This window comes from Diceros bicornis, chromosome 4 (genome assembly GCF_020826845.1).
Source record: "Diceros bicornis minor isolate mBicDic1 chromosome 4, mDicBic1.mat.cur, whole genome shotgun sequence".
Taxonomy (NCBI): domain Eukaryota; kingdom Metazoa; phylum Chordata; class Mammalia; order Perissodactyla; family Rhinocerotidae; genus Diceros; species Diceros bicornis.
The window spans coordinates 90,253,530-90,263,709 of record NC_080743.1 but is presented as its reverse complement, the minus strand read 5'-3'; positions in this window follow the sequence as shown (position 1 = coordinate 90,263,709).

Here is a 10,180-nt window from a genome sequence, read left to right as displayed (position 1 = left end):
TGTCTTCTCAGAATCCTCTTGCAAGCCCCGAGATTTTGTACTTGGAAAAATCATATGTTGTATTGATAAGTGGGGAAAACACGCAAGATAGAAAATTATACGTGCAGTATGAACACGTCTATATCAAACAACTACAATATAAACTAAATACAGAAAAAAATAGGAAGAAAATAAATGTGAATGTGGTAGTCATCTTTGGTTGGCGGTCTTAAGAGAAATTTCTTTTTCTTCTACTTTTCTGTATTTTCCATATTTCTAAATTGAAAAGTAAAACAGAATGAATTTACACAGTAAACACGGTACATGAAAGCTATGCCATAAAACTATTCCTGGGGCACGTGACTCATCTAAAACATGTGCAGTAGGCTTCCCATGGTAAGAAAGCCACACTGTTATTAACTCTGGGCTGGCACAGAGTAGGTGCTCAATAAATATTTGTTGAATGAATAAATGATTACATATGTGTGTGTGTGGGTATGATTTGGCTCACAAATAACCAGAAGCCTAGTATAGGTGAGGAGTTTTTAATGGAGTGTTACTGAAAATGAAAAGCCCAGATTCTCCGCTCTTGGCCCACCGTCAGTTGTTACTGGCCTCAGTGCATCCTTACGGGAGGAAGGTGTATCCTGGGGCGAGATCGTTACCTCTTTTAGTAAGCAGCAAGAACCCCGTGTGCTGTCACTTGTCCCCTGATACCCAGGAATAGCCCTGGCTAGAGAAGTTTCTGCCCTTATGGACCTCCAGGATGGGAACTGGGGAAAAAGTTGCTAGACATATTTACTTTCTAAAAATCTCACCAGACAAGTTAAATGATTGAAAAAGGTCATCTGGCAATATCTTGGCTGGGCCATGAAAATAACCCAATATCTTATATTCCTTTTAATAGAGACTAGCAATTTTAGTGTGTTCTTTCACTTCGTTTTTGGGAGGATGGAAGAGGGAAGAGGTTTAAAGAGGAGGGAAAGAGTCATGGCCATTTGTCTACTTAATTTGGAAAATATGGAAAATTGGGGTGGTAAAATGTTAAAAGAGAAGCAGCTGAATTATCTCCATTCAGACACCTAACTGATACCTATAATGGAAATGGGAAACAGAAACCAAGAATAATTACTGGGCTTGCAGAGATTGCAATTTTTCAATATTAATAGGGTATTGGATTTTCTGAGTTACTATAGTTATTTGGTGCTGTGACTTTAAAAGGCTTTTGTAAATTTTGGAACAAACATATTTTAAAAAGCTTTGGTCTTTTCTCATCCCCTCTAAAATCTTTTCTGATGACCAAGCCAGCATCCTTTTAAGGGAAAATATTGAAAATACATTCTCAAGAAGGCCTCCATCTCAGTCTTGCCAACATCTGAGTCCCCTAGTGATGTAAAATGTTGTTCAAGAAATACTAGCAAGAACTTGTGTTTCATGTCTAGACTGTATGTTTCTTGAAAGCAGGGACCTTGCCTGCCTTGTTCCCTGTGTCCCAGCACCTAGAACAGTGCCCAGCACACAGGAAATTCCCAATGTTTATTTGTTGACTGAATATCATTTGTTCTCTGCCATACCTGTGGTTCTGAGAATCCAAGAGCTGAAGCTCAAGACCCCACCATGATAAGGAAAACAGACAGTGACTGTCATTGTCTCCTAAAGCCAGCGACCTCACCTTCAGGTGACATGTTTTACTGTCATGGGACATGACAGAGATGGAGTCTGGGTGGGCCAGGTCAGTAGCAAGAGAGCATGGAGGCCATTGGCTTTGTCTGAGGAGGTCCAAAAAGTGGCATTGGGGGTGGATATCAGGGTGGTAATGGGCAGTCACTTATAGCTGTGGCAGGGAAGTATCAGACATTCTCATTCCAATGGCAACAACAAGTCAGAAACCAGAGCAGTCAGTTAGGTATGGAAGATGAGAACTGAAAATCAGAAATGCGGTGGTTCAGATGAATTTCAATGACTGTTTTTAATGGAATAGCCTTGTGTGTTCTGGATGCCAATGTGGGGACACTTTACTGGCACCATTTGGCTTCTGTGCCCAGGCAAGCTGGAATGGGCATCTGTGTTACTACTCAGGAAGGAGGCCTGTCTCCTGTCCTCTCCATTTTCAGACTTCCTAGGCATAGAGCACTTAACGCATGGGAAAAGAAACACTCCTCTACTGTGGGGAGAATAGACTCCCACGAGGAAATTCTGTTCCTCATCCACGCCTGAGATGCAGGACTTTCAGAATCACCTGAACACTAGCTTTTGGCAGGAGTTCACCCTATTCTTCACTTCAGTAACAAGGATCTTTAGAGATCTTGTTTAGAAGAAAGACAGAGAAGTGTTCCCCTGCCATGGAGTCTTAATCCTCAGCCCTAATCTTTGCACTAACTTCTTCCAGTAACTCTTGTTGGATAAAATATGGTGCCTGGGACAAAGAACTCCTAGAAATCAAAGCACCCTTAAAGTTTGCCAAAACTAATCTGTGGGATCCAGGGGCTCTAGAGTGGTCAAAACAGATGCCTGGAGCCGTGGGTACCTTCAGACCACCTGGAAGCAGAGCTGTCAGCAGGGTGCTATTCTTAGGCACCCTGAGCCAGTGAGCTAGTACTCCCATGTGCATGGCTCTAATTGCGGCTCTAGGCAACCTCCCATGTGAGCACTCACTCCTGCCTAGACTCAAGAACTCGTGTCTACCAGTATGATTGCTCGAGATTTGTTCCCATGGGTACACTGCAAAGCCGCCAAGGCCCCCGAACCTTCACTTCAGGGAAACTTTTTATTTCAGTTGGTCTCTTGGCCCAAATGTCAGTTTGGGAACCATGGCTGGGCTGACTGTACCAGCATAATCTGGGAAAATTTTAACATTTACAGATTCCGGGATCCTTCCTTGGAGGTTATAATTCTGTAGGTATAAGGTGGAAGCCCTGGAATTTGTATTTTTAGACAAGATTCTGATGTGAAACTAGGCTGGAACCAATGGTCTATTGCTCCTCCATTGGCACTTGGACACTTGCCTGGGGAAAGCTGGAGGCAGGTGCTCTCAGCCCTGTTGCTGTGTTGGGGAGGCACCGGGGACCTCAAAGCCCTGCAAATGGTTTGACGAGAACTTTTACGTGGGCCACAGTCATCCTTAAGCAATCTCCATGTTTCTTTTCCCCTGGACACTCTCCTCATCCTGTTTAGCCTTTCAAGGGCAGCTCCAAGGAGAAGTCCTCTCAACCCCATCTAACTGCTCTCAAGAAGAGAAATCAGTTCTGCATGAGAAAGACAGTTTTTGATTCCTTTATTCCTACCATCAAAATCTACCCCCTTACCACTTCCTCTCAGGATCACGGCCCCATTGTACTTCCTTCCCGTGACCTTGGTGCATGCTAGTACTTCCATTTGAGGGGCAAAGAGTTGAGAAATGTGAGTCTAAAATTTTAAAACCATGGTTTTCAAGCATTTTTACTTGTGATCCACAATAAGAGATACATTTTTCATTGTGATTCATTACAAACATACATACCTAAGAAAAGGTAAGAAAAAGTAACATGTAACACTACTAATTCTTACTACTTGTGATACATTCCATTCTCTAATCTATACTATTCTGTTTAATTAAAAAAAAGACTGGCTTAGACCTACAAAATTATTTTTATGACCCATTAAGGCTCAACCCATTTTTGAAAAACACGGCTAGCTATAAGGATTCCCAGACTGACCTATGTCTTACATATGGGTGTGGAGAAAATGAACCACAGAGAATTCAAGCTATTAACAGATAATCAGCCTAGTTATTTGCTCCTAAAGACATGGGACAATTATGCTGATTTAATAAGTAGTTGTTATAGCATAGAGGTAATGGGTAATGCAACATCTGGAAACTGCTGCCATGACAGCGTTGGCTAGATCTACAGCTGAATGTTCTGAGTGGGTTCTGCTATTGTAAAGGAAGAAGGACTTGCCAGATTATGGGGCATGAGCCATCAAAGGCACTTAATTTTCAACAAGAAGAGATTGAGAAATCTCTGTTAAGAGTCTACTGATTTCAAAAGCCATTCCAATGGACTGTACTCTGAATGGTTTCAAAGTAACTAGGTGTTAAGGCTAATGGTTAAGATCATAGGCTCAGGGGTCAGATAAACCTTGATTTGTTTTCTGGCTCTGCCACTTATTAGCTGTGTGCCCTTGGGCAAGTTACTTAGCCTCTCTGAGTCATAGTAAAACAAGGAGAGAAGTAGAATCTACCTACCAATAGGGATATTATGAGAATTAAATGAAAGAACATAAAGTGTTGGGCAGGGTATGTTACGCAGCAACAACCACAGCCTGACGGTATTATTTGCATCACATCAAATGCCAGATGTAGGTTCAGACAGTGGATTGGTTTTGACCTCAGTTCGAATGTGTGGACCTCAGTTTGAGACTATATGGACAGGAACTTATCTAAGCTATCAGTATTGTGCCACAATATTCTTCAGCAACAGGTCACGCAGAACAGAGAATGACCAGCAAGACTGTCCAGGCTTCTCCATGCTCAGTCTTTCAATCCTGGGTTCAGAAATAGGGGGTGGTCTTGCTGAATCCCTGATGAAGCCTCTCCAGCTGGTCGTGGATGAGGCCTGGTCCTCATGAGGACCTATTTATATCACAGGGACCTATTTATATCATAGGGGTTAAACTTTGCTGTCCCTTTGGTGGAGCTGAATTAAGCTGGATTGAGATGAGATCCAAATGATAGCGCCTTGAGGGCAGATCAGCTGCTTCAGTATCTCCTCATTAATCAAACCATGAGGATGTGTTCATCAAGGGAACTTGACAAGAATTCTACTCAACAAACATCTTTGGGGCATCAATAACATTTATATTTATAGTGATCTTTATAGTATTAATATTAGCTAACACATCTATAGCACTTATTATGCATTCTAGAAATCTTTACATATATTATCTCATTTAATTATCACAGCAACCCATAGGATAAGTACTATCATTACTTCTGTTTTGAAGATGAGGAAACTAAGGCATAGAAAGGTGAAGTAATTTTTCCAGTGTCACACAGCAAATAAACTAAACCACAAAGCCAGATGCTGTGAGAGCATTAGAACCATCTCTTTTGGCCCCAGATTTTAGCTTTTTTGCTTTTTTCTTGTGAAGGTTGTAGTGGGTGGGTGGCGGGGAGTAGCCTCTCTTAGGTACTCAGTAGTCATACAAAAAAAGGAAGTGGTGATTCACCTTGCAATTCAGCCTTTGCAATTGCGAGACAATCGTACAGCAGGCTCCACGCACACCAGACTAACAAGTAGGTGTCCCTGAGAAACAGCACCCCCTGATTTACATATCGCCAGAGAGGGAGAAGGGTTAGAGAGGAGGTGAGGTGGTTCAACGTCAGTGGGCTACGAGGGCCCTCAGGGATTCCTGTGGGTGTTTGCCGAGGAACTGTAGAGTGGACTGACGCAGACAAACGTCACGAATAAGGCAGAGTCCTCTCATGCCCTCTTCACTCCTTGCACCTTTCTTTTCACTGTTGGTCAAGCTGCATGATTGAGGACCTAATAAGGTTCAGCTTCTCCAGAGAGAATCCAAATCCCTCGCTCCCTGCATTGAATCTAGGAGCTTCCCTTTTCCAAGCTCTACCGTCAGGGAGCCTCAGCATACGAGACAAAATACAATGACTTGGTTTGCAAAATTGACTGTCATTGCTTTATTCTCAAAATTTATGGCACAGCAACCTTAAAATACAGAAAGTTTAAAAAATTTGTTTTCTCAAGCGTGGATTTGTACACAGGGACGTGCCCGTGGCTAGGGGCACCTCTTCACCTCCTCCTGGCCACAAGGTAGGTTTTCGGGCTGACTGACTACCTTTGAGGCCTAGTGTTCAACACTGCTGCTCACTAACTCCTGCTGAAGAGAAGCCAGCTGGTGGGAAAGGGGGTGTGAGGAGAGCAGCCTTCTCCCCCACAGTCCTGCTGCCCACACCTACCTCTGTCGACCATGCCTCTAACTGGGCCTCCTCAGTTCCCAGCTTGGCTTGGCAGTACTGCTGTGGGCACCAGTCTCCAAGAAGTCTCTCTGCCTCCCCAGCTCCTGGGGCACCCAAAAGGGCAGTGCTGGATAAGTCTCAGTAACACAGACCAGCCCTGGGGAGAAGGCTGCTCCATGGTTTTTGGGCGGGCAGACCTGGAATGAGTTGGCAGGCCTTCTTCCAGTCCTGAGGGACAGGTACCCACATCAGGAAACCACCATCCTAACTGGCCTCTTTTTTGGCAGTCTGAACTGAGAGGCTAAGAAGGGAAGAGGAGAATGTAGAATTCCACCCCACCTTAAGGGCAGGCATGTGGTTGGTGGGGAGTGGAGGTGGGCAGGCCTGAAGGGCCAGGCAGGGAAGGGGACAGGCGGGGGTCATCATGTAGCACACGAGCTGTCTGCTGGGCAAGGTCTGTCTTTGTAGACGCTCATCCTGCACCTCTTTCTACACTCATCAGGGCACCCACATGAGACAGAGAATGGATGAAGGAAAATATTTTCTTTCTCCAGCAGTAATTTCCTTCCATGACACCGGTTAGGACCTCCCCCTTTTCCTCTCTCCACCCCTCCCTCTGGCTCTTGCTAGGAAGGAAAATCCTACGTACACACCTGGAATCACAGACCAGACGAAAACACTAAAGCCAGTCACCCGACTGTGCACACATTCTCCGACTTCCCAGAGCAGCCACACTAAATGTCTCTCCTGGACATACCTCTGACTACGTGTGGGACAGCACCCCTCCTCATCCCCAACTCATACCTACACCCCACAGTGCCGCCTTCTTGTCACCTCACTCTGCCCTTGGCTCACCTGCCACCACCCATCTTGTTAATGCAGCAGGATTGTGAAAGGGAGGAGGTTTTCTGAAAATAAGTCTGAACCCCAAGTGACGAAGGGGGAAGAGAAGCTTTCTGAATATTGGATTAAGACTGGCTCCAAGAATATTGATATTCCCATAAGAAAGCCGTTAGCTTGCCCACTACTTTAGATCCCCATGAATATTTCATTGGTTGATTTAAGCTCTGAGATCTTAAAACATACAGACACAGGCACAGACAAATCACTTTTTCGGCAACAGGACCATCGTGCCATCCCCGAAGGATGACACAGCTCTGGGGTGATGCCATGTGGCAGCTTTGAGACAGAGTCGTCCGTCTGCCTCATAGGGATCTAAATTTATATCTAACCTGGGACATCTAGTGTGGCCAGGGCAAGATTTCCAGAAGACAAACAGTGGTTTAACACACATTTGTGACTCACTGAGGAAGCCGCCGCCCACCCCACCCCCCCGCCCCGCCCAGCTACCCGTTGCTGAGGGGGACCAGTTGTCAAATTAGCTTATTGTCTGCAGCTGCATTAATGAAGGGGTCAAATCAGTTTTAATTATAGCATCTGGGGGTAAAGGAAAAATTGAGGCTAGGATCTATATTGCTCTGACCCTGGACAAGAATGGATGTTCTTAAAAGGATAGATCTCTACGTATTTTCAATTAATTTCAAAATAAAGAGTTTTTACTAGTTCCCCTGGTTGCAATGCCTCTCTGACACTTTGCAATTCTCTCTTCTTCACTATAACAAATTCTCATGTAACGGGGGAAAACAGAATAGCCATTTAACACAATCTAGAAAAATCTTTCAATCATATTGAAATCTATTAGTCCAAATCCTTTTCTTCACTAAGCTGAATGATGGCAGTCATAATGAAGTCTGCTGAATTCATTAGAGGAGAGTTTGAGAGAGTGGAAAGAGCTGTTATTTAGAGTTTGAAGACCTGGTGTGTAGATTCAGCTTGGCCACAGAGACTTTGGGCATGTCACTTAACTCATCAATTGTTTTCCATTCTACAATCACTAATTAAATGTTATTATTTTGCTCATGACTCTTTTGGTTATAAGTGAAGAAAATTACAATCCAATTGTCATGAATGGAAAAAAGGAGTTTATTATCTCATGTAACGAAAAAGCCCAGGGATGGCTTCAGGCTAACTAGATCTAAGGACTTACACAAATGTCATCAGAATTTGGTTTTTCTTGGCTATGCTTTCTCTCTGTTGGCTCCATTTTCAGGCATTCTCTATGCTTTGGGTGGCAAGATGACTACCAGCATCTCTGGGCTTATAGCCTATCTTCTCAGCTTCATGTCCAGTGGGAAAAGGATTTTCCTTTTGGAAAGGAAAATCCTAGTCTTGGTATGTTTGGGGAGTGAATCTCATTGGACCAACTTGGGTTATGTGCTCATCCTTGAACTGACCACAGTAACTAAGGGGTGTAACACTCTGGCCAGGCTTAGATCCATGCTTAGCTCTGGGGGCAAGCCTACTCAAACCATATGTAATGAGAGGAAGATGGATGACTTCCCAAGGAAAATGAGGGCACTGCTACCATGAACTGGGGGGAAGATGCTGGGCAGGTAAAACTGATATACGCTCTTTTCAAGGTTACCAAATGTCCTCTACATTGCTGAATCCCATAGTCAATTCTCTGTCCTCCTCTGACATGATAATCAGCACTGTTTGATACACTGGATCACTCCTGCCGCCTTGTAATGTTTTCTTCCCTTGGATTCCAGGCCCCACCCACCTCCACCTGTCTGTGTCCTTCATTGACTGCTCCTTTGCTGGTTGTTTTTTCTCTCTCTGACTGTACCATTCAGGACCCAATCAGAAACCACATCAGTGATTTGAACAGAAAAAAATGTAGTACAAAGAATGGTTTTATACTAGTGTATTGTTTAATATACTAGTAGAAAGTGGCTAAGAGAAGGAGCAAAAGAGGACTCTAAGGGATGAAGAAGTAGCAAATGCAGAAATCCACCCCCAGCTGAGATTCAGAGCTCTTTGAGGGGGTGTGGCTGCTCCAGGAACACAAAGCCTGCCAGGGGTGAAGAAACTTGCCAGAAGCCATGGGCAGAAGCTGGAGGGTGTGGGCTGCAGTTGGTCCATGAGGACAAGTGAGGTCTTCAGAACCCAGTCCCCAATAAATGGCACCAAATCCAAACCTACCTTTCAGCAAATGGCAACTCCACTCATACAGCTGCTCAGGCTAAAACACTGGAGTCAACTTCTCTTTCTTTCACACTCCATATTTAACCTCTCAGCAAATCCTGTTGGTTCTACACACAGAATGTATCCAGAATTAGACCACCTCCCCTGCTACCTCCCTGGTCCACATCACCGTTATCTCTCACCTGGACAATTGCATACCTCCTAACTGGATTCCTTGCTTTGGCCCTTTTGCCACCACAATCTCAGTTCAACAGAACAGCTAGAGTGACCTTGTAAGAATATAAGATAGATTACATCTGTCCTCTGCTCGGAACACTTCAATGGCTTCCATCACACTCAGAGTAAAGGCCCTATAAATTCCTTATAATGGCTTACAAGGCCCTAAATGATGTGTCTCCCCATTACCTCTCTGACCTCATATCTGTCCTTCTGTTTCACTCCATTCCAGCCATGCTGGCCTTCTTGCTATTCCTCAAACTCTCCAAGCATATATTTTTCAGATCTTTGCACTTGTTCTTCCCTGTGTCTAGAAGACACATAGTTCACTCTCCTACCTTCTTCAGGTCTTTGCTTATATGTCACCTTCTCAGAGAAGTATTTTCCTATAATCCTATTTAGACTATTTTTAAAGAACTTTTGACCACACTTTCTTTTTCTTCATGGCACATACCACTCCTGACATCTAAATATATAGATTGCTTATTGTCCATCTCTTTCCATTGTAATACATAAATACAAGCTCCATGAGAGCAGAGATTTTTGTCTAGTATGTTCATTGATATAATCTTAATGCCCAGCATATAGTAGGTGCTCAAGAAATACTTTTTTAAAATGAAAGAATGCATGTGTGAGAATCTGAACATCACAGAGATGTAATAACATGTAGTCCTTGCCCTCAAGAAATGTACAATCTGGTAGGAATACTCAGACAGGTGCAGACATATCTAGAGTGCAAGGTAGAATATGATACATGCTACAAGAGGAGATCTTATATCAAGTGCTATTGGGATTTGGAACTTAAAAAGATCATATTGAATTTAGGAAATCAGGAAAGACTTCATGAAGAAGGTGGTATTTGAGCAGTATCTTAATTCTCCCAGAAGGAGAGCAAATGGAAAACTTTCAAATGGAGGGAACGTCACAAGCAAAGGCCCAGAAGTGGGAAAGCACAAAGTATGTTTTGAAACCAGTGAACAA